Source organism: Mobula birostris, chromosome 8 (assembly GCF_030028105.1).
Source record: "Mobula birostris isolate sMobBir1 chromosome 8, sMobBir1.hap1, whole genome shotgun sequence".
Taxonomy (NCBI): Eukaryota; Metazoa; Chordata; class Chondrichthyes; order Myliobatiformes; family Myliobatidae; genus Mobula; species Mobula birostris.
The window spans coordinates 110229247-110252546 of NC_092377.1; the positions used below are offsets into that span (position 1 = coordinate 110229247).

The 23300-nt window shown below is 44.8% G+C and overlaps 1 protein-coding gene across 1 annotated transcript in view; it reads right to left on the reverse strand.

The window, feature by feature from the left end:
- Nucleotides 1-4215: 4215 nt before the first annotated feature.
- The window catches only part of unc93a (unc-93 homolog A), a 75954-nt gene continuing 56869 nt past the window's right edge, over nucleotides 4216-23300 (reverse strand). The window contains exon 9 of the transcript XR_011886904.1: nucleotides 4216-4439. The gene's annotated coding sequence lies outside the window, so the exon portion shown is untranslated. The remainder of the gene's footprint in view (nucleotides 4440-23300) is intronic.

The window sequence follows — 23300 nt, forward strand, 5'->3', positions numbered from 1 at the left end:
GGCATCACTAGGGTACCATGGTAACGCGTGGATGTCATAACAAATGTCCGGTCCGGTCACTAGGCGACGAGGCCATGCCCAGTGACGCCATGGGGCAGGCTGTGGCCACCTCTTCCGGGCGGGCGGGCCGTGCTGTTCGGTTGGGGTTGGGCGCTCGGCCCGTCGTTTGGGTTTTGGCCGACGGGCGGGGAAGGCGACCGGACGACGGTGGGACGCAGAGGGACAGGCCGTCTTTGAATGGCGGTGCAAATCCCAAAGACCGATTGACATCCCGCTAGTCCTAATTCAAATAAGTAAAACTAAAAGCTGCTGGAAACACTCAGTGGATCGGGCAACATCGGCGGAAGATGAAACAGTAAATTATTAAGGTTGGAAACCGTTTTTTTTTGTTGCGGAACAGGGAAAGAAGGAAAGTACTGCCATGGCAGCCAATGACCAAAGGTATTGAAGATGCAGTCCTTAACACGGCATCTCCCACCACAAATGCTGCCTGACCCGCTGAGCCTTCCTAACTTGCAGGTTGATCAACGACTTGGCAAAGATCCTTGACAATAGAAGCCAAGCAGACTTGATCATACTCGACTTCAGTAAGGCATTTGACACAGTCTCCCACCAGTGACTGCTACGTAAGCTTGAACATGTGGGCATTAACAACAGCCTTCTACATTGGTTAAACGTGTTCCTTACTAACAGACAGCAACGTGTTCTTCTTGAGGGGGCAGAGTCCCCTGAATCTCCGGTAACATCCAGAGTGCCCCAGGGGACCGTCTTGGGACCCTTACTTTTTCTCATTTACATCAACGACTTGCCAAATATAGTCAAGTCCAAAGTCAGACTTTTTGCAGATGACTGCATAATCTACCGTGAGATAAAAAATGACCAGGATGCTCAACTGCTGCAAAACGATATTGATTTATTATGTCAATGGGAGTCTCAATGGCAAATGTCCTTCAACTCCTCCAAATGTTATGCTATACATGTCAGTCACAAAGTTAAACCAATCAACACGACATATAACATGAATGGACAGATTCTTGAAACAGTCACCCACCACCCATATCTTGGTGTTGAAGTTAGCAAGGATCTTAACTGGGCATGCCACATCAATCAGATTACAGCCAAAGCAAATAAAACGCTGGGTATCCTGAGAAGAAACCTCCACTCATAGTAAATCCATCAAGGACATGGCATATCAGACACTCGTCCGTCCAAAGCTTGAGTATTGCGAGGCCATATGAGATCCCCATCAAGCTAACAATAAGAAGTCCATCGAAAATATCCAACGCCGTGCTGCTCGCTTTGTGTTAAACGATTACAGCTGGAAATCCAGTGTCACCAACATGCTCTCTAACCTTCAAAGGGAACCACTTGAAAACTGACGTATTAAACTACGGTTAGTTTTCATTTTCAAAGAAGTTCACAACATCACTCCATCAAACATCCAAATTCGTCAGAGAGTCAGTTCAACTCGACAGCAAACTGGACCTCACATATTAGAAACTCCTTCATTCAATAAGATTTGCTACCAGTACTCCCTCTACCCAAGATCAACAAGAGAGTGAAATCTTCTGCCGCCAGACTTGCGCAGTATTTCTGACGTTAATACTTTTAAAGATAGTCTCAATCAAATCGATTTAGGGGATCTAGTCAAAAAAGCTTACTTTACAATTGAACTCCCACGCCGTTCACACCGACTGCGCGTTCTAACAGCCGTCGGGCAGCGGTGCTTGCGCAGTACCAAGCAGAAGCTGAAACACTGTCTGGTTTTGTGTCTAACTTTATAGCATCTTAGAATCAGAGTCAGGTTTATTATCACTGTCTGGCATGTGTCGTCAAATTTGTTAACTTAGCAGCAGTTCATTGCAATACATAATATAGAAGAAAAAAATAAATCATTTACAGTATACATATATTGAATACATTAAAAATCATGCAAAAAACCAGAAATAAAATATACTTAAAAAGTGAGGTCGTGTCCAAGGGTTCAATGTCCATTTAGGAATCGGATGGCAGAGGGGAAGAAGCTGTTCCTGAATCGCTGAGTGTGAGCCTTCAGGCTTCTGTACCTCCTACCTGATGGTAACACCTGTATAGTTTTTTTGTTGATGTACAATCAGTCACAATTTTATCTTCATCCCGTCTGCTGACTATTTTCGCCAGGGTGAGGGTTAAAACTGAGTCTGTAGTTTCTATGTGGAAAACCAAGTCCAGGAAAATTAGCTGACATTTTTAGAAGGTGGTCTGCTGTGGAGCATTCATCACCAATAGGGTGTTATCAAATAGACCCAGTTGTGGCCATATGCTTTGTTTCAACTTGAGGAATAAGAGTATGGTAGGTTATATTGGTTCCCCCCCCCCACCCCGCCTGCTTTGCCCTTCATTTGGATTGTGGCTGAGCTTCTACCTCAACATTACTTTCCTGCCTAATCCCTCCATCAATTGATTCTTATTGACCTCTGTTTTAAGTGGGATTAATGCCAGAGTCACCACAGACCTCCAGAAATAAGAATTTTAGAGATTCACCGCCCTTTGAGTGAAGGAAATTCTCCCCATTTCAGTCTTAACTAGCCTTGTATTGAATTAGAGCTGTGCTTATATTAGGACCTCTGCTTCTAGATGTCTCCGTGTACCATGGTGAACCTTTTAGAATTATTGTGTGAGGTCACCTCCATTCTCTGAAGAATCGAGTCTTTCTTGGTGCAAAAGATCTATCATCCTAGGAATTGTTGAATTCTCTTTAAAGGAAATATATCTGTGTAAGTAAAAGGTATATTGTTCACAATGATTCAGATTACTCTGGGGTAATTTCACTGTATAATTGTAATAAGACATATTTACTCATACCCTCTTGCCAACATATCACATACCTTCCAAAATGCCTGGGGTACTTGCATGTTAGTTTCTAGTGACTTGTGAACATAAATAATTCTGAATATCTTGCCGTTTTAGAAAAGATACTTGCATTCAGCTTTTTCTCTGGTACAGTGACAATCCTCACATTTTTCCCACTGTGGAGGGCAGCACAGTTGTGGTGCAGCTGTCTCTCTGCTCTGTTCGACTCGTGCAGGTTGCACATTCTTCCTACAATTGCATGGGTTTCTCCTGGGTGCTCCTGTTTCCTCCTACATCCCAAAGACGTGTTGCTTTTGTTGGGGTTGACTACTGTAAATTTGCCCCTAGGGTAGATGTTTGTTGAATCGGTGAGGTGTAATTGAGAGATTAGTAATAGGGTGATCACTTGAGTCGAGGATAATGTTCTCCTAAGGCTTTATTCCCTTAATGGAGAACACCTGTGTGTAACTTTGTTTGATGTGGGAAGGGTGATGCACGGGCAGCCATCTCATGGCCCTTGACCTATCGGGGTCAGGGTTCATTGGCATGGAGTGCAAGACGACTGAGGGCCCTTCACTGCGGCAGCCTTCCTCCGCCTTCACTGCCATTGTGATGTGTCATCATCTTCCGCCAGCTCCTACATTGAGGTTTAGATTGGATGGCTCTTTGTCTTGAACCTCCCCCTTGACCTTACCACCACAGGTGACCTTATCAGGTGCTAAGCACCAGGTGGCATTGCTTTTGGGATCTCAGGAACTCACAAGCCTCTCCACCATGACAAGGTGACAATTGTCGGAGAAGACGGAGAGGGTAGCTTGGAGGAAAATCAGTGGCAGAATGCTATTGCTAAGAGAGCCAATGTAGACTCAATCAGCTGACTGGCCTCCCATTTCATAACAAAATATGAAATGATATGAAATCTTTTGTTCCGAACTTCATCGAAAATCTTCAGAAAATCCAAATGCACCTTATACACTGGTTAAACTCTATAAGTTATATCCTTAATGTTGTTAGTGGGACAGACAAAAGTCATAAATCCGTGTTGACTCTGTGCCATAATTAAATTATGAGGACACGCAGTCCTCTTTTATTGTCATTTAATAATGCATGCATTAAGAAATGATACAATGTTTCTCCAGAATGATATCACTGAAACACATGACAAATCGACTGAAAAACTGACAAAAACCACATAATTATAACATATAGTTACAACAGTGCAAAGCAATACCATAATTTGATAAAGAACAGATCATGGCATGGTAAAAAGTCTCAAAGTCTCTCGAAAGTCCCATCATCTCACGCAGATGGTGAACCTCCAGCGCTGCTAAACTTGCTGATGCAGCACCCCGGAAGCATTGTCTGAAAACTCCGAGCCTCCGACCAGCTCTCCAACACCAAGCACTGAGCACCACCTCTGCCAAGCGCTTCAACCCCGGCCCTGGCAACAGGCGATAGGCAAAGCTGAGGATCTGGGGCCTTCCCCTCCGGAGATTCTCGATCGCACAGTAGCAGCAACAGCGAAGCGGGCATTTCAGAAGTTTCCCTAGATGTTCCTCAGTGCTTCTCACGGCTGTCTCCATCAAATCAGGATTGTGCACGGCATCCTAGTTAACACATACAATATGATTTGGAACGGCCGAGTGCACTGCGTCGCGCCGCCATCTCCTCCTCCCTCCACAGGAGAAATACTATTACTATGTATAGTTCCACTATAGATTCCAAGCACTTTTCCTACTATCAATGTCAAGCTACCAGTTCTGTGGTTCCCTTGTTTTATGTCTTTCTGCTTTCTTGGGTAGTGGGACACCACTTGCCACCTTCCATCTTGCAAGAACCTATCCACAACCTGTAGAATTCTGAAAACTGATAACCTATATTTCGGTAGTTACCTCCTTCAAAACTCTGCTGTATGAATAATTCGATGTTGGAAGTTTAGAAGTTTTGTTTTCTAGTTATTTTTAAGAACTGCCTCATTTGCAATAGACTCTGATTCTTCGGTATTTTGGGGAGCTTTTTGTGCTACCTGCTGTGAAAACAGACAAGTATTTATTTAAATCTTCTACCATTTCCTTATTTCCTATTTTAAATTCACCTGTCACATTTGCCTCTTATCCTTTTCACATTTCTATAAAAGCCCTTCCATTTTAAGAAAGGCAATTGGATAATTGGATTCTATAAAGGAAATTATAGAATGGTAAGTCTCATGTCAGTGGTAGGGAGGCTTTTGGTGAGGATTCTTTGGGACAAAATTTCTGCACATTGTAGTAAGGCATTTGACATGGGTTTAGAGTGAAAGATGAAATGTTTAAGGGGAACATGAGGGGGAACTTCTTCACTCAGAGGGTGGTAAGAGTGTGGAACGAGCTGCCAGAGGAAGTGGTGGATGCAGGTTTTATTTCAACATCTAAGAGAAATTTGAGTAAGTCCAGGTCCAGGTTGATTGGACTTGGCAAAATAATAGTTCAGCACAGAGTAGAAGGGCCAAATGGCCTTTTTTGTGACGTAGTGCTCTATGACTCTATGATTCTACGGTTGGCTGATCTAGAAGATTAAGATACATGGCCTACATGGGATTGGATTCAAAATTGGCTTGAACATAGAAGGCAGAGAGTAGTGATTGGGGGGAGTGTTACGTAACCCCTAACTGGGTTGCCAAACCAGCAGAAATGGACCACTTAGTTGGAGTCTGGTTTAACAGAAACTAATAAAGTTTTATTAAAGAAATAAGTAACACAGTACTCTAATCGTAGGGATATAAATGCAACAGGTTAGCAATGAGAAAACACACATCTACACAGAACTAGGGTAATAGGAATCAACCGAGCTCTATTGCAGTCTAGGGATGAAATGATCAGTCTCAAGTGACGCAGAGTTCAGTTCAGCTTAGTACAGTTCGCAGTAATCGCTGTGGTGCCGTTGGGGAGAGAGAGAGAGAGAGAGAATGCAAATTTTGATTCAAACAGACCTTTAATGTTCTTCGCAGTTAGCTTTCAGGCGGACCCTTTTTTCTGTCTTCTGTGGTCACCGACTGTGACCCCTCCGTTCCAGATACAACCGTTCTTCCGCGGTGAACCCGGCACCCAGGCAAGGGCGGACACACACACCAGGTTCCCACTGATTGTACCCTTTTCACCCTGTGCATCTATGGTCGGTTCCCGCGACCAGACCTCCAAACTCCCACCAACTTGTGGGGCACACCGTTCTTCCAGGGTCTCGTTATCTCGTGGTCTCGCGGTGTGTCTGTCGTGCCTTAGCGAACCTGTTCTTTTTATCCCCCTGCTGGGGTATTGCCTGTCCATCAAACTTCAAACAGTTCAGGTTCAAAGCAAACGGTCTGTCAATATTCTGAAATGTGTTTCTTTCTCGTTAATCTCTCTCTTCTCTCTTATTAGAATTTTGAATGTTTCTCCATTGTCTCCCTTATCTCTCTCATCAGCACCAATCTTCTGATAACTTGGTTTGTCGTCACACCCCTATCCTTCAAAGGATTTTTACCGGGGTAAAAGTTATGAGCATGAATACATTATTAGATACACACTAATATACATGGTCATCAGCTATTCGGCTAATACAGAGGACTTAAGTTGTCAACACCTTGACAGACATTCAGTAATCACATTTTCCGTTCCTTTTATATGTGTTGTTTTAATATCCTCTAAGACCAGGCTCCAACTTAGCAATCTTTTGTTTTTATCCTTCATAGTGTCCAAAAACACTAATGGGTTGTGATCAGTGTAAATTCTCAGTGGTTTCTGTCCCGGACAAATATAACAAAGGTCGTCCCACACAAACTTAGCATTCTTTGGCAAGAGCTTAGTAAGAGGGAGGGTAATATCCGCAAAGTTTTTGCAAAACTTCCGATAGTACCCCACCATCCCCAAGAACCTTCTAAGGGCTCTCTTGTCTGTCGGGATGGGGACTTCAGAGATAGCCTGCACCTTAGCCTGCATCGGAGCCAGCTGCCCCTGTCCTACACAAATCCCATATAAGTGACCTTCGCATGGCCGAATTCACTTTTTGCGAGGTTCACCGTCAGGTTGGTTTCTGACAGCCTCTTAAAAGGCTCCTCTACTGCCACAATGTGCCCCTCCCATGTGTTACTCCAGACCACTAAATTGTCAATATACGCTTCTGCATTCTTTAGCTCTTTTGTCATTGAATTAATCATCCTATAGGGATGTTGCTCACTAGGCTGACCTGATGTGACAACAGCACCAGGTACCGGCTCTTTGCATCGCCTCGGGACATCCGGACATACGTGTGCGTGCCAGTTAATTAGCTTTCTCAGTGGCTCGCTCTGTTCGGAGGTTAAATGAGAGAACTTATCAGCAAAGTTGGCCAAAACAATAGAGTTCTCCCATCTGGTCGGCACCATACTTAATCTTTTCAAAATGGGTTTTCCCCTTATCAGGTGGCACCCTAGCCTCATTAATTTTCATGATAACACCAACTAGATCTGTTTTCTGATTGTGGTAACCTTTTAACATGTTAATAGCCTGTAACTGTGTTAGCACATGTCTACAATAGTCCATAGTGTCCTTCCTCCTGTGCAGCCAGTAAAACTCTTTCATGATTCTATCGACTGCCTTCCTCACCCCAAAATGTCCACCGAGGGGTATCTTGTGGGCCAGGTTAAGAATCTTGCCCCTATAAATTTTCGGCACTACCACCTGGTGTACCGCCCCCCATTCCTCATCTGCGGGCACGGTACGTGGTCTCCATTTCCTCATTAGTACTCCCTCCTTCACATAATAGCCCACTGGCTCCCTTTTTAATTCTGCTTCAGAGAGAGCTGTCTCCGTCAATACCATCAGCTCCTCGTCTCGCTCCTGTGTCTGTATAAATTCCTTCCTTGCTAATGATAAGTCTACCTCAACTTCCGTTTCACTACGCCCCTTCTCACTTTCTAACCCCTCCTGGTACAAGGCTGGTAAAAACGTCTCAGCTAAATCTATATTCACTTTGGCAGCCTTTCTGGACGTGCACCGAGTCACTGCGCAAATGGGATAAACCTGTGAGTCCATGGGCGGAGCCTCAATCCTGGCAGGCTGGCTTGTCAGTTTTACTGCTGAGTACACATTTCCGCCGGCAAGGTCATTACAGAGTAAGACCTCCACGTCTTCCATCGGTAGTTCGGGCCTCACCCCGATCGTGACCGGTCCGGAGACCAAGTCGCTTTTTAGGTGTATCTGGTGCAAAGGTACTGCTTCAGTCCCTTTCCCAATGCCTTTTATCACACTGACCTCCCCAGTCTGGGTCTCTGAACTGAAGTCTAACACACTCTTTAAGATCAATGACTGACAAGCTCTAGTGTCTCTCCAGATCCGTACTGGAACCGGGTTTAACCCCTTCTTCACTGACACCAATCTGACCGAGATAAACTTCTCGCGCCCTTCCTGAACTTTATCAGACCTCTTCTCCCCTAGCGGTTTGTTTGCCAGCTCAATACAGCCAGTGGGAACCGTCGTTTTTCCTTTCCGCGTCTCCTTCTTTGGGGCAAAGCACCTGGACGCAAAGTGACCGGCTTTTCCACAATTATAGCATACGACCCCAGTAGACTTCCTACCAAACTGCTCCCGGTCTTCCTTATCCTTCTCACTAGTCCCCGGCTTACTTTCTGACTCTTCTGGCGGACTCTCTCCGCCCTCTTGACTACCCTTCTGGTAGCTTTTACTCGGGGTAAACTTCGCTTTGTGCGTTAACGCGTATTCATCCGCTAACTTAGCAGTTGCGGCTAAGGTTTCTGCCTCTTTCTCATCCAGATAGGGCCTCATACCTTCAGGGACACAACCTTTAAACTGCTCAATCAGTACTAGCTGTAGCAGTCTGTCATAATCCCCCTTGACCCCTTTCAAGGCGCACCAATGCTCACAATACATCTGCGTCTCACGGGCAAACTCTAAATACGTGCGGCCCCACTGCTTCCTCACATTCCAGAACCTCTGCCGGTATGCCTCTGGGACCAACTCATAAATCCTGAGTATCACCTCTTTCACCACATCATACCTCCGGGCATCTTCGGCGGACAAGGCCAAGTAAGCTTGCTGGGCTTTTCCTTTAAGTACGCTCTGAAGCAAAACATTTATCCCCCGGCTAGTCCTGATTTGCAGCGACTTTTTCAAAATGTAGAAAGTACCGATCAATATCGGCCTCTTCAAATGGGGGAACCAGCCTTACCTCCTGGGTTGCTCTGAACCCTCCACCTTGGTTCAGCATGGGCCCCAGCGCTAGCCTCATCCTTAACTTCTCCAGCTCAAATTCCCTTTCCCTCTGTTTTTCTCTCTCTTCTTGTTCTAACTGCCTGTCCCTCTCTTCTCGGTCCAACTGCCTGTCCCTCTCTTCTCGTTCCAGCTGTTTTACCCGGAACTTGTGCTCGAGTCTCAATTTTTCAATCTGCAGCTGTACTGCTTCTCCACCAGGTTTGTCCATAGATACTACCTTCAGCTCCCATTGGGGAAACACACCTTTAAACACATAATGCTCAAAGATAGCTCTGTGCATCTCAGCTCTCCTCATTGTCGACTTCCCCTTAAAAAGATTTAACCGTTTGGCCACAGTTGCTAATTCTGATTTCCTGGCATCCTCCAATGCCTCCAAGGTTGGTGCCTTTAGAAATTCCTCAATCTCCATTTCTACTGTTTGCCCTTCCTTTGTTTCAGGAATTTTAACCCAATCAATTTACCCAGTCCCAAATTTGGCGTTCAAAATCCCGGACGAGCCCCCACTTATGCTACGTACCCCGTAACTGGGTTGCCAAACTAGCAGAAAAGGACCATTTAGTTGGAGTCTGGTTTAACAGAAACTAGGAAAGTTTTATTAAAGAAATAAGTAACACAGTACCCTAATCGTAGGGATATAAATACAACAGGTTAGCAATGCTAGAACACACATGTACACAGAACTAGGGTAATAGGAATCAACCAAGCTCTTTCACAGTCTAGGGGTAAAATGATCAGTCTCAAGTGATGCAGAGTTCAGTTCAGCTTAGTACAGTTTGCAGTAATCGCTGTTGTGCCGTTGGAGAGAGAGAGAGAGAGCAGGAGAGAGAGAATGTAAATTTTGATTCAAACAGACCTTTGATGTTCTTCGTAGTTAGCTTTCCGACGGACTCTTTTTTATATTTTCTGTGGTCACCGACTGTGACCCCTCCATTCCAGATATGACTGTTCTTCCACAGTGAACCCAGCACCCAGGCAAGGGCGGACACACACACCAGGTTCCCACCGATTGTACCCTTTTTACCCTGTGTGTCAATGGTCGGTTCCCACGACCAGAATTCCAAACTCCCACCAACTTGTGGGGGCACACCGCTCTTCCAGGGTCTCGTTATCTCGTGGTCTCGTGGTGTGTCTGTCGTGCCTTAGCGAACCTGTTCTTTTTATCCCCCTGCTGGGGTATCGCCTGTCCATCAAACTTCAAACAGCTCAGGTTCAAAGCAATCGGTCTGTCAATATCTGAAATGTGTTTCTTTCTCGTTAATCTCTCTCTTCTCTCTTATTAGCATTTTGAATGTTTCTCCATTGTCTCCCTTATCTCTCTCATCAGCATCAATCTTCTGATAACTTGGTTTGTTGTCACAGCGGGTATTATTCTGACTAGAGGTCTGTGATGGAAGGCAGAGAGTAGTGATTTGGGGGGGTGAGTATTATTCTGACTGGAGGTCTGTGATGGAAGGCAGAGATCAGTGATTTCGGGGGGCTGAGTATTATTCTGACTGGAGGTCTGTGATGGAAGGCAGAGAGTAGTGATTTGGGGGGGTGACTATTATTCTGACTGGAGGTCTGTGATGGAAGGCAGAGAGTAGTGATTGGAGGGGGTGAGTATTATTCTGACTGGAGGTCTGTGATGGAAGGCAGAGATCAGTGATTTGGGGGGGCTGAGTATTATTCTGACTGGAGGTCTGTGATGGAAGGCAGAGAGTAGTGATTGGGGGGCTGAGTATTATTCTGACTGGAGGTCTGTGATGGAAGGCAGAGATCAGTGATTTGGGGGGGCTGAGTATTATTCTGACTGGAGGTCTGTGATGGAAAGCAGAGAGCAGTGATGGGGGGTGAGTATTATTCTGACTGGAGGTCTGTGATGGAAGGCAGAGAGTAGTGATTGGGGGGCTGAGTATTATTCTGACTGGAGGTCTGTGATGGAAGGCAGAGAGTAGTGATTTGGGGGGGCTGAGTATTATTCTGACTGGAGGTCTGTGATGGAAGGCAGAGAGTAGTGATTGGGGTGAGTATTATTCTGACTGGAGGTCTGTGATGGAAGGCAGAGAGTAGTGATTTGGGGGTGAGTATTATTCTGACTGGAGGTCTGTGATGGAAGGCAGAGATCAGTGATTTGGGGGGGCTGAGTATTATTCTGACTGGAGGTCTGTGATGGAAGGCAGAGAGTAGTGATTTGGGGGGCCTGAGTATTATTCTGACTGGAGGTCTGTGATGGAAGGCAGAGAGTAGTGATTTGGGGGGGTGAGTATTATTCTGACTGGAGGTCTGTGTTGGAAGGCAGAGAGTAGTGATTTGGGGGGCTGAGTATTATTCTGACTGGAGGTCTGTGATGGAAGGCAGAGAGTAGTGATTTGGGGGGGCTGAGTATTATTCTGACTGGAGGTCTGTGATGGAAGGCAGAGAATAGTGATTTGGGGGGGCTGAGTATTATTCTGACTGGAGGTCTGTGATGGAAGGCAGAGAGTAGTGATTGGTGGGGGTGAGATTTGGGGGGGTGAGTATTATTCTGATTGGAGGTCTGTGATGGAAGGCAGAGAGTAGTGATTTGGGGGTGAGTATTATTCTGACTGGAGGTCTGTGATGGAAGGCAGAGATCAGTGATTTGGGGGGGCTGAGTATTATTCTGACTGGAGGTCTGTAATGGAAGGCAGGGAGCAGTGATTGGGGTGAGTATTATTCTGACTGGAGGTCTGTGATGGAAGGCAGAGAGTAGTGATTTGGGGGGGTGAGTATTATTCTGACTGGAGGTCTGTGATGGAAGGCAGGGAGCAGTGATTGGGGTGAGTATTATTCTGACTGGAGGTCTGTGACCAGTGGTGCTGTGCAGAGCTCAGTGCTGGGACTTCTGTTGTTTGTGATAGGTGTAATCAATGACTTGGATGGGCTGATTAGTAAGTTAGCCGATGGCATGAAAATTGGTGGAGTTATGGACAGTGAAGAAGGTTATTGAAGGATGCAGTAGAATATAACTAGTTGCAGATATAAGCAGATGGAGTTTAATCCAGGCTAGTGTGAGGTGTTATACTTTGGGAGGCCAAGTACAAAGGAAACATGCAGAGTAAGTGGTAGGACCCTAAAATCAGGTCAAATTTGTTGTCATTTAACTATATGCATGAATATAATCTATATTGAAGCAAGATAATGTTTCTTTGAACCAGGGTGTCAAGTACAGTAGTACACAAAACACACTATTACTTCAGGAGGTAAGGATAAAAGCTACAGATGAATCACACATAAAGAACAAGCAAAAGTGCATTAATATTAAATATTGAAAGGTACCGAAGAGATTTTCCAGTGACACTTCGAACTTGATGCAGCAGGGAGTTCAGAAGCCTAATGGCCTGGGGGAGGAAATTGTTTCTCATCCTGACCATTCTTGTTTTTATGTATCGGAGTCCCCTGACTGATGGTAGAAAGTCAAAGAGGACGCTGGATGGATGGGTGGGATCCTTGATAATACTAAGGGCCCTGCATATGCAGCGCTCTTGATAAATGTCCCCGATGGATGGTAGGGAGACCCTATGATCCTCTCAACTGTTCTCACAGTCCTTTGTAGGGACTTCCCTCGACTGCTCCCATCCCAGATGAAGATGCAACTTGTTAGGATGCTCTCAACGGTGCTCCTGTAAAATGCAGTTAAGATGGGGAGGGGTGCCTTGTTTGCTTCAATCTTCTTAGGAAGCGGAGGTGCTGCTGTGCCTTCTTGTTCAGGGAGATGATATTAAGGGACCGATGATGTGAACTCCCAGGGACTTGATGTACTTAACTCTATGGAGGAGCCATGTGTTCACAGAGGGGGATGATGTCCAGACCTTCCCGAAGTCCACAGTGATTTCCTTGGTCTTCGCTACATTCAGGCTTGGGTTGTTCTTCTCACACCAATCCACTGGCCATTCCACTTCCTCTCTATCTCCATCTTGGCATTGTTCTTGATGAGACTAACCACTGTTGTGCCATCCACACACTTGATGATGCAGTTTGAGATGGATCCTGTCACATAGTCATACATCAGCAGTGTGAACAGCAGCAGGCTGAGCACACAGGCTTGGGGTGTGCCAGTGCTCAGCGTAATGGGATGAGGGGCATTGCTGCCCACCTGGAGCGCCTGTGGCCTTGCCGTTAAGAAGTCCAGTATCCAATTACAGAAGGAGATGTTAGACCCAGTGAAGACAGTTTCCCCACCAGTTTCTGGAGTATGATGGTGTTGAGTGCTGAACTGAAGTCTATAAACAGCAGTCTGGCATATGAGACCCCATTTTCCAGGTGGGACAGGGCAGAAGCTATTGGATTGACAGTGGATTGATTTGAGTGATAAGTGAGCTGGAAAGGGTCCATTGTAGTCAGGAAAACAGCTTTAATATGCTCAATGACCAGCTGCTCAAAGAGCATTGGGATACAGAGGGATATTAGGGTTGAAGTTCAAAGTTCTCTGCAAGTGGCAACACAGTAGGTAGGTGGCATTTGGGCATGCTTGCTGTCATCAGTCAGGGTATTGAATATAAGGCTCAAGAAATCATGCCACAGTTGTACAAAACATTAGTTATGATGCATTTAGAGTCACCCCATTAAAGGAAGGATGAGGAAGCTTTGGAAAGGGTGCAGAGCAGATTGACCAAGGTGCCATGTGGATAAGAGAGTATGTATATACATAAATTGTTTTCACTGGAACTTTAAAGGCTTAGGGGAAACCTGATAGATATTTATAAAATTATGAGAAGCACAGACAGGGCAGACAGTCTTTTTCCCAGGGGAGAAATGTCAAATATGAGAGGTATAGATTTAAGGTGGGAGGTGGCAAGTTTAAAGGAAATGTGCAGGACAAGATTTTTACAAAGGGAGTGGTGGGTGCCAGGAATGTACTGTAGGATAGTGGTGGAAATAGACACCGTAGAGGCATGTAGTCAGATGACTACAGCTTGGCATTCAATACTATCATCCACTTCAGACTTACCACCAAGTTCCAAGATCTTGGCATCTGCAACTGCATCCTTGACTTCCTCATTGGCAGACCTTAATCAGTATAGATCGGTGAGTACTTTTTATACCCACAACTGTGTGGCTGAGCACAACTTCAATACCATCTCTAAATTCACTGACAACACGAGTGTTGGCCAAATCACGAGTGTTGATGTCTCAGTGAACAATAAGGAGGCCAGTTCTCATTGGTGGGTTAGAGGTGAAGAGAATAAGCAGCTCCAAATTCCTGGGTGTTAACATCTCAGATGACCTGCCCTGAGCCCAACACATTGATATAATCATCAATAAGGTGCACCAGCAATTTTGCCTTCAGAAGCTTGATGATTTGCAATATCACAAATGCCACAACAAACTCGCACATATGCACTGTTGAAAGAATACTCACTGGTTGCATCATGGCCTAGTACAGCAGTTCCAATGCACAGGAACACGAGCATTTCAGAGAGTTGTGGATACAGACACGTCTCCAACCATTGGCAGCATCTGCAGGAGGTGCTGCTGCAAGAAGGTGACATCAGTCATCAAAGATCCCCCTGCAATTTGGCCATGCCCCCTTCTTGCTGCCACCATTAGGCAGGAAGTACAGAAGTCCCACACCATTGGCCTCAGGAGTGGCTACTATCTTACAACCATCAGGTTCTTGAACTGATTTGCACAAAGCTAATCTTCCCTCAGCAATGGACTATAGATCATGTCTTCCACTAATGTGAGCTTGACTGGTTTTTATGTATTGTCTTGTGTTTGCAGTCTTTTTATTAATCTCTGTTCACTTTCTTGTATAATTTATGGTACATGCAATTATTTTGTGCTGTCTGTACTGATGTGGGTATATATGGAGATAGATACTTTATTGATCTCAAAAGAAATTACATTGTCACAGTAGCATTACAAGTGCGCAGATATAAATATTAGAAGAGAGGTAGAAAGAATAACAAATAAATTACCACAGTCTAACAGGAGGAGTCATCACTTCCCCGGCTATTGGTTGACTCATTATAGAGCCTGATGGCCGAGGGTAAGAAAGACCTCATATAGCACTCTTTGGAGCAGCACAGTTGTCTTAGTCTATTACTAAAACTAAAAGTGCTTCTCTGTTTAGTCAAGGTGGCATGCAGAGGGTGAGAAACATTGTCCAGAATTGCCAGGATTTTCCATAGTGTCCTTTGTTCTACCACAGCCTCCAAAATGTCTAGTTTGACTCCTATAAGCTAAAGAACTAGGAGCACTTTTAGGATTAAATAAATTGATAAAGAAAGGGATTATGAGAATTGACTAAAATAGAGCAATGAATAGTACAGTGCAGGATTTGTGCTGATCATGATGCCAAATAAATCTAATGCCATCTGCCTGCACATGATGCATATCCATCCACCCCCTTGTGTTCTTGTGTCAAGTCAAGTGGGGTTACTACAACACATACAAAGTATTGGAAGAACACACCAGATCAGGTAGCACCTATGAAGGGTAATAAACGATCAATGTTAGCATCAAGAACCTTCGTCATGACTGAAAATTGAAGGGGGCAGAAGCCAGAATAAGAAGGCAGGGTAGGGGAGGAGTAAGGAGTGAGGAGGGAGAAATTACCAGAAGTTTGAGAAATCGATGTTCATACCATCAGGTTGGAGGCTATCCAGATGGAATATGAGGTGTTGCTCCTCCAACCCAAGTTTGATCTCGTCGTGGCAGGAGAGGACATCGTGCACACACGAGAATGGGAATAGGAAATGGAATTGAAATGGGTAACACTAGGAGATTCAGCTTCTTGAGGTGGACAAAGCAAGGGTGCTCAACAAAGAGGTACCCTAATCAGCGTCAAATCTCATTGATGTCGAAGAGGCCACACGGGTCACTGGATACAATAGATGATCTCAAGACTTACAGGTGAGTGTTGCCTTGCTTGGAAATACTGCTTGGGGGCCTAATTGGTATTGATCGATGAGGTATAGGGGTAGGTGTAGCATTTGTCACACTTACAGGGATAAGTCCCAGGAGGAAGATAAATTGGGATGGACCAGTGGACATGGGAGTCATGTAGAGAGTATTCCCTAAGTAAAGTGGGGAGGTGGGAAAGATGGACAGTTATAATCCTGTCGGAGATGGCGGAAGTTATGGAGAAAATGTGCTGGATATGGAGGCTTATAGGGTGGTACGTAAAGACAAAGGGAATCCTATCCCTGTTTTGACAGTGGGAGGATGGAGTGAGGGCAGGTGTGCAGGAAATGAGGGAGTTGTGGGGAGATACCAGCATCGATGGTGGTGGTTCACTCACAGCCCCTGTCAGACTCATTGCTCAGAACAGCCCTCACTCAATGTCAACAAGACCAAGGAGATGATCATGAGCCAATCCTCATTGGGAGATCAGAGGTGGAGAGGATCAGCAACTTTAAATTTCTCAGTGTTATCATTTCAGAGGATCTGTTCTGGGCCCAGCACGTAAGTACCATTATGAAGAAAGCATGGTAGAGGAGCCTCAGGACCCACACTGCAAGAATTAAGACAGTCATCAGGGCTCTTGAATAAAAGGGAATAATTATGCTCACTTTCCTCATCATTGAGATGTACCCACACCCAATAATCTCACTTTGAGGACTCTATCTCATTATGTCATGTTCTCATTATTTATTGCTATTTACTTATATCTGCATATGGACATTTTGTTGTCTTCTGCACTCTGGTTGATCTTTCATTGACGCTGTTATTGTTACTATTCTATAGTTTTGCTGAGTATGCCCACAGGAAAATGAATCTCAGGGTTGTATATACTGTATTGACATAAATGTACTTTGATAGTAACATTTACTTTAAACTTTGAAGAAGCAGAGGAGGTTATGGAAAGTATATACAGGTCCACAATCTCTTATCTGAAGTCCTGGGGGCCAGTTGTATTTCGGATTTCAGACCTCCCCCCGCCCCTCCCGATACCAAAAAACACGTATGCTCAAGTCCCTTATTTAATCTGGCTCAGTGCGGTGGATTTTTAAGTCCCAGCGGCACACCAAACCTACGCATATCCTCCCGTATACTTTAAATCATCTTTAGGTTACTTATAGAAACATAGAAACATAGAAAATAGGTGCAGGAGTAGGCCATTCGGCCCTTCGAGCCTGCACCGCCATTTATTATGATCATGGCTGATCATCCAACTCAGAACACCGCCCCAGCCTTCCCTCCATACCCCCTGACCCCCGTAGCCACAAGGGCCATATCTAACTCCCTCTTAAAAATAGCCAATGAACTGGCCTCAACTGTTTCCTGTGGCAGAGAATTCCACAGATTCACCACTCTCTGTGTGGAGAAGTTTTTCCTAATCTCGGTCCTAAAAGGCTTCCCCTCTATCCTCAAACTGTGACCCCTCGTTCTGGACTTCCCCAACATCGGGAACAATCTTCCTGCATCTAGCCTGTCCAATCCCTTTAGGATCTTATACGTTTCAATCAGATCCCCCCTCAATCTTCTAAATTCCAACGAGTACATGCCCAGTTCATCCATTCTTTCTTCATATGAAAGTCCTGCCATCCCAGGAATCAATCTGGTGAACCTTCTCTGTACTCCCTCTATGGCAAGGATGTCTTTCCTCAGATTAGGGGACCAAAACTGCACACAATACTCCAGGTGTGGTCTCACCAAGGCCTTGTACAACTGCAGTAGTACCTCCCTGTTCCTGTACTCAAATCCTCTCGCTATAAATGCCAGCATACCATTCGCCTTTTTCACCGCCTGCTGTACCTGCATGCCCACTTTCAATGACTGGTGTATAATGACACCCAGGTCTCATTGCACCTCCCCTTTTCCTAATCGGCCACCATTCAGATAATAATCTGTTTTCCTATTTTTGCCACCAAAGTGGATAACTTCACATTTATCCACATTAAATTGCATCTGCCATGAATTTGCCCACTCACCCAACCTATCCAAGTCACCCTGCATTCTCTTAGCATCCTCCTCACAGCTAACACTGCCACCCAGCTTTGTGTCATCCGCAAACTTGGAGATGTTGCATTTAATTCCCTCATCCAAGTCATTAATATATATTGTAAACAACTGGGGTCCCAGCACTGAGCCTTGCGGTACCCCACTAGTCACCGCCTGCCATTCTGAAAAGGTCCCGTTTATTCCCACTCTTTGCTTCCTGTCTGCTAACCAACTCTCCACCCACACCAATACCTTACCCCCAATACCGTGTGCTTTAAGTTTGCACACTAATCTCCTGTGTGGGACCTTGTCAAAAGCCTTCTGAAAATCCAAATATACCACATCCACTGGTTCTCCCTTATCCACTCTACTAGTTACATCCTCAAAAAATTCTATGACATTCGTCAGACATGATTTTCCTTTCACAAATCCATGCTGACTTTGTCCGATGATTTCACCGCTTTCCAAATGTGCTGTTATCACATCCTTGATAACTGACTCCAGCAGTTTCCCCACCACCGACGTTAGGCTAACCGGTCTATAATTCCCCGGTTTCTCTCTCCCTCCTTTTTTAAAAAGTGGAGTTACATTAGCCACCCTCCAATCCTCAGGAACTAGTCCAGAATCTAACGAGTTTTGAAAAATTATCACTAATGCATCCACTATTTCATGGGCTACTTCCTTAAGCACCCTGGGATGCAGACCATCTGGCCCTGGGGATTTATCTGCCTTCAATCCCTTCAATTTACCTAACACCACTTCCCTACTAACATGTATTTCGCTCAGTTCCTCCATCTCACTGGACCCTCTGTCCCCTACTATTTCTGGAAGATTATTTATGTCCTCCTTAGTGAAGACAGAACCAAAGTAATTATTCAATTGATCTGCCATGTCCTTGCTCCCAATAATCAACTCACCTGTTTCTGTCTGCAGGGGACCTACATTTGTCTTTACCAGTCTTTTCCTTTTTACATATCTATAAAAGCTTTTACAGTCCGTTTTTATGTTGCCTGCCAGTTTTCTCTCATAATCTTTTTTCCCCTTCCTAATTAAGCCCTTTGTCCTCCTCTGCTGAACTCTGAATTTCTCCTAGTCCTCAGGTGAGCCACTTTCTCTGGCTAATTTGTATGCTTCTTCTTTGGAATTGATACTATCCCTAATTTCTCTTGTCAGCCACGGGTGCACTACCTTCCTTGATTTATTCTTTTGCCAAACTGGGATGAACATTTGTTGCAGTTCATCCATGCAACCTTTAAATGCTTGCCATTGCATATCCACCGTCAATCCTTTAAGTGTCATTTGCCAGTCTATCTTAGCTAATTCACGTCTCATACCTTCAAAGTTACCCTTCTTTAAGTTCAGAACCTTTGTTTCTGAATTAACTATGTCACTCTCCATCTTAATGAAGAATTCCACCATATTATGGTCACTCTTACCCAAGGGGCCTCTCACGACAAGATTGCTAATTAACCCTTCCTCATTGCTCAAAACCCAGTCCAGAATAGCCTGCTCTCTAGTTGGTTCCTCGACATGTTGGTTCAAAAAACCATCCCGCATACATTCCAAGAAATCCTCTTCCTCAGCACCTTTACCAATTTGGTTCACCCAATCTACCTGTAGATTGAAGTCACCCATTATAACTGCTGTTCCTTTATTGCACACATTTCTAATTTCCTGTTTAATACCATCTCCGACCTCACTACTACTGTTAGGTGGCCTGTACACAACTCCCACCAGCGTCTTCTGCCCCTTAGTGTTACGCAGCTCTACCCATATCGATTCCACATCTTCCCGGCTTATGTCCTTCCTTTCTATTGCGTTAATCTCTTCTTTAACCAGCAACGCCACCCCACCTCCCCTTCCTTCATGTCTATCCCTCCTGAATATTGAATATCCCTGAACGTTGAGCTCCCATCCTTGGTCACCCTGGAGCCATGTCTCTGTGATCCCAACTATATCATAATCATTAATAACAATCTGCACTTTCAATTCATCCACCTTGTTACAAATGCTCCTTGCATTGACACACAAAGCCTTCAGGCGCTCTTTTACAACTCTCTTAGCCCTTATACAATTATGCCGAAAAGTGGCCCTTTTTAATGCTTGCCCTGGATTTGTCGGCCTGCCACTTTTACTTTTCTCCTTAGTACTTTTTGTTTCTACCCTCACTTTACACCCCTCTGCCTGTCTGCACTGGTTCCCATCCCCCTGTAGTGAACTAACCTCCTCACGCCTAGCCTCTTTAATTTGATTCTCACCCCCCAACCATTCTAGTTTAAAGTCACCTCAGTAGCCCCCGCTAATCTCCCTGCCAGGATATTGGTCCCCCTAGGATTCAAGTGTAACCCGTCCTTTTTGTACAGGTCACGCCTGCGTCAAAAGAGGTCCCAATGATCCAAAAACTTGAATCCCTGCCCCCTGCTCCAATCCCTCAGCCACGCATTTATCCTCCACCTCATCGCATTCCTACTCTCACTGTCGCATGGCACAGGCAGTAATCCCGAGATTACTACAACCTTTGCGGTCCTTTTTCTCAATTCCCTTCCTAGCTCCCTATATTCTCCTTTCAGGACCTCATCCCTTTTCCTACCTATGTCATTGGTACCTATATGTACCACGACCTCTGGCTCCTCACCCTCCCACTTCAGGATATCTTGGACACGATCAGAAATATCCCGGACCCTGGCACCAGGGAGGCAAACTACCATCCGGGTCTCCTGACTGCGTCCACAGAATCGCCTATCTGACCCCCTTACTATCGAGTTCCCTATCACAACTGCCCTCCTCTTCCTTGCCCTACCCTTCTGAGCTACAGGGCCAGACTCTGTGCCGGAGGCACGGCCACTGTTGCTTCCCCCGGGTAAGCTGTCCCCCCCAACAGTACTCAAACAGGAGTACCTGTTGTTAAGGGGCACAGCCACCGGGGTACTCCCTATTACCTGACTTTTCTCCTTCCCCCTCCTAACCGTGACCCACTTGTCTGCCTCCTGTGGCCCTGGCGTGACCACCTGCCTGCAAATCCTCTCTATCACCTCCTCACTCTCCCTGACCAGACGAAGGTCATCGAGCTGCAGCTCCAGTTCCGTAACGCGGTCCCTTAGGAGCTGCATCTCGATGCATTTGGCGCAGATGTAGACGTCTGGGAGGCTTGTAGACTCCAGGGCCTCCCACATCCGACACCGAGAACAGCAAACTGCCCTCACACTCATACTTAATACAATGTAAATGCTATGTAAATAATTGTTAAACTGTATTGTTTAGGGAATAATGACAAGGAGAAATTTTGTTTCCAATAAAAACATTCAATAAAACATAAAAATATACAGCTTCAAACAAACCAAATCAAACACATGGTAAATGACTGATTGGAATAAATGTAGAACATCACTGTCCCTGTCACTATAAAACTTCAGTAACTTGTCTTTCTGTTTATTTAAATCATATACAGTGGTAGTTCTGACACTATTTTCTTTAGTAAGATGCCGCACAGACATACCACGATCAAGCTACTGCAATAACTCCACTTTCTGCGTTATTGATAGAGAAGATTCCTTCTCTTTTTCTCATTGTTACCCACAGGGGTATCTGCAGCTCTTTTTGACATTTTCACAGTGAAATTAAACACAAAGTCAACAGTGAACACAAAATATCAGTGAACAGCAAATGCACGTGTAACCAGTACGAGCGCTGAGCCACAACTGATGTTTGGCGGCCTCTGCTAGTGCTGCCTCGTCACACCTGAGTGACGTCAGCTGTTGGCGAAAAAAACTTCGGTTTTCGGAGCTTTCAGATATTTCAGAGAATTTCAGGTAAAGGATTGTGCACCTGTACCAATTAATCTGATATCAATACAATAAAACACTCAATCCAGCATGTTTGGGACTATGATAGTGCAGGACTGTCAGATTTTCAAAACTGTTTTAATTAGACATTACACAGCAATATAATAGATTTCTGTGAACATAAGTTTAAAAGGAACATGGGAAAGGGAACCCATTAAGTTTAAAGGAACTAGGCCCTTAGTTGCAGCATACTTAAGACAGGGGTGTATAGGTTTTTGAATATGAAGAATATCAAGAGATATGGGGTTCATATAAGAAAGTTATTGAATGGTGGTGCTTAAGTTCTGTCTCTTCTATACGTTTCCAGAATGGCACAGATTTTTAGCAATAATAACTCAACGTAGTAAAATTAATTCATATGGATAAATGGTACTGTTATGTTTATAGTTTCAAAACATTGAACTAATTGGAAAAAAATGCAGAGAGTCCGGAATGCTTGTATTGGTTTTGTTTTGACTTTAAGCGAATAACGCATGTATTATGTGGATGATGTGATCACGTATACTTTCATGTACTTTTACATATACAGAAATCCCCCACCTTTTGAACGTTCGCTTTTCGACACCTCGCTGCTACGAAAGACCTACATTAGTTACCTGTTTTCGCCAACAGAAGGTGTTTTCACTGTTACGAAAAAAGGCAACGCGTGAAAAAAAAGCAGCGCGCGCTCCGAGCAGCCGCTCCTCCCCCGGATTCGGAACTGCATTCTTGCTGGCATTGCTTAAACACGTGCCTGTGAGCAGCTGTTTGCAAGATGAGTTCTAAGGTATCGGAAAAGCCTAAAAGAGCTCGTAAGGGTGTTACACTTAGCGTAAAACTAGACATAATTAAGCGTTTCGATCGTGGTGAACGAAGTAAGGACAAAGTGAGTTTGGCTTGTGGAAGTTGACGAAGATGATGTTGAAGGGGTTTTGGCATCCCATGACCAAGAACTGATAGATGAAGAGCTGATGCAATTGGAAGAGGAAAGGATAATAATCGAAACCGAATGCAGTAGCAAATGGACTGAAAGTGAAGTCGTCCAGGAACTGAACGTGAAGCAACTGTGTGTGATTTTCACTGCAATTATTGCAGAAAAGTACGACTTTAATTTTGAAAGGGTATGTCGGTTTAAGGCATATTCGCAAGATGGTTTGAGTGCTTACCAAGAACTGTATGATCTAAAAATGCGCGAGGCTAAGCAGTCAAACATACTGTCGTTTTTCAAGCCTTCCACATCAGCCACAGCAGACGACGAAACTCGACCTTTGATATCGAGGCAGGCAGACATAGAAGAAGATGACCTGCCTGCCCTGATGGAAACAGATGACGAGATGACACCTCAGTGTTCCACCACCCCAACCCCCGGGCTGTGAGCAGATACCGATTCGCAGAGATTGCAGCAGTAGCTGGGATGCATCCAGCAAATCTTTAAGAAAAAAACCGGAATAAACAGGCTAATTAATTAGGTGCTGCCCAGCACGTAATTGTCGGCCCAGATCAGAGGCGATTGCCGATTGTGTCGCCTCTGATCTGG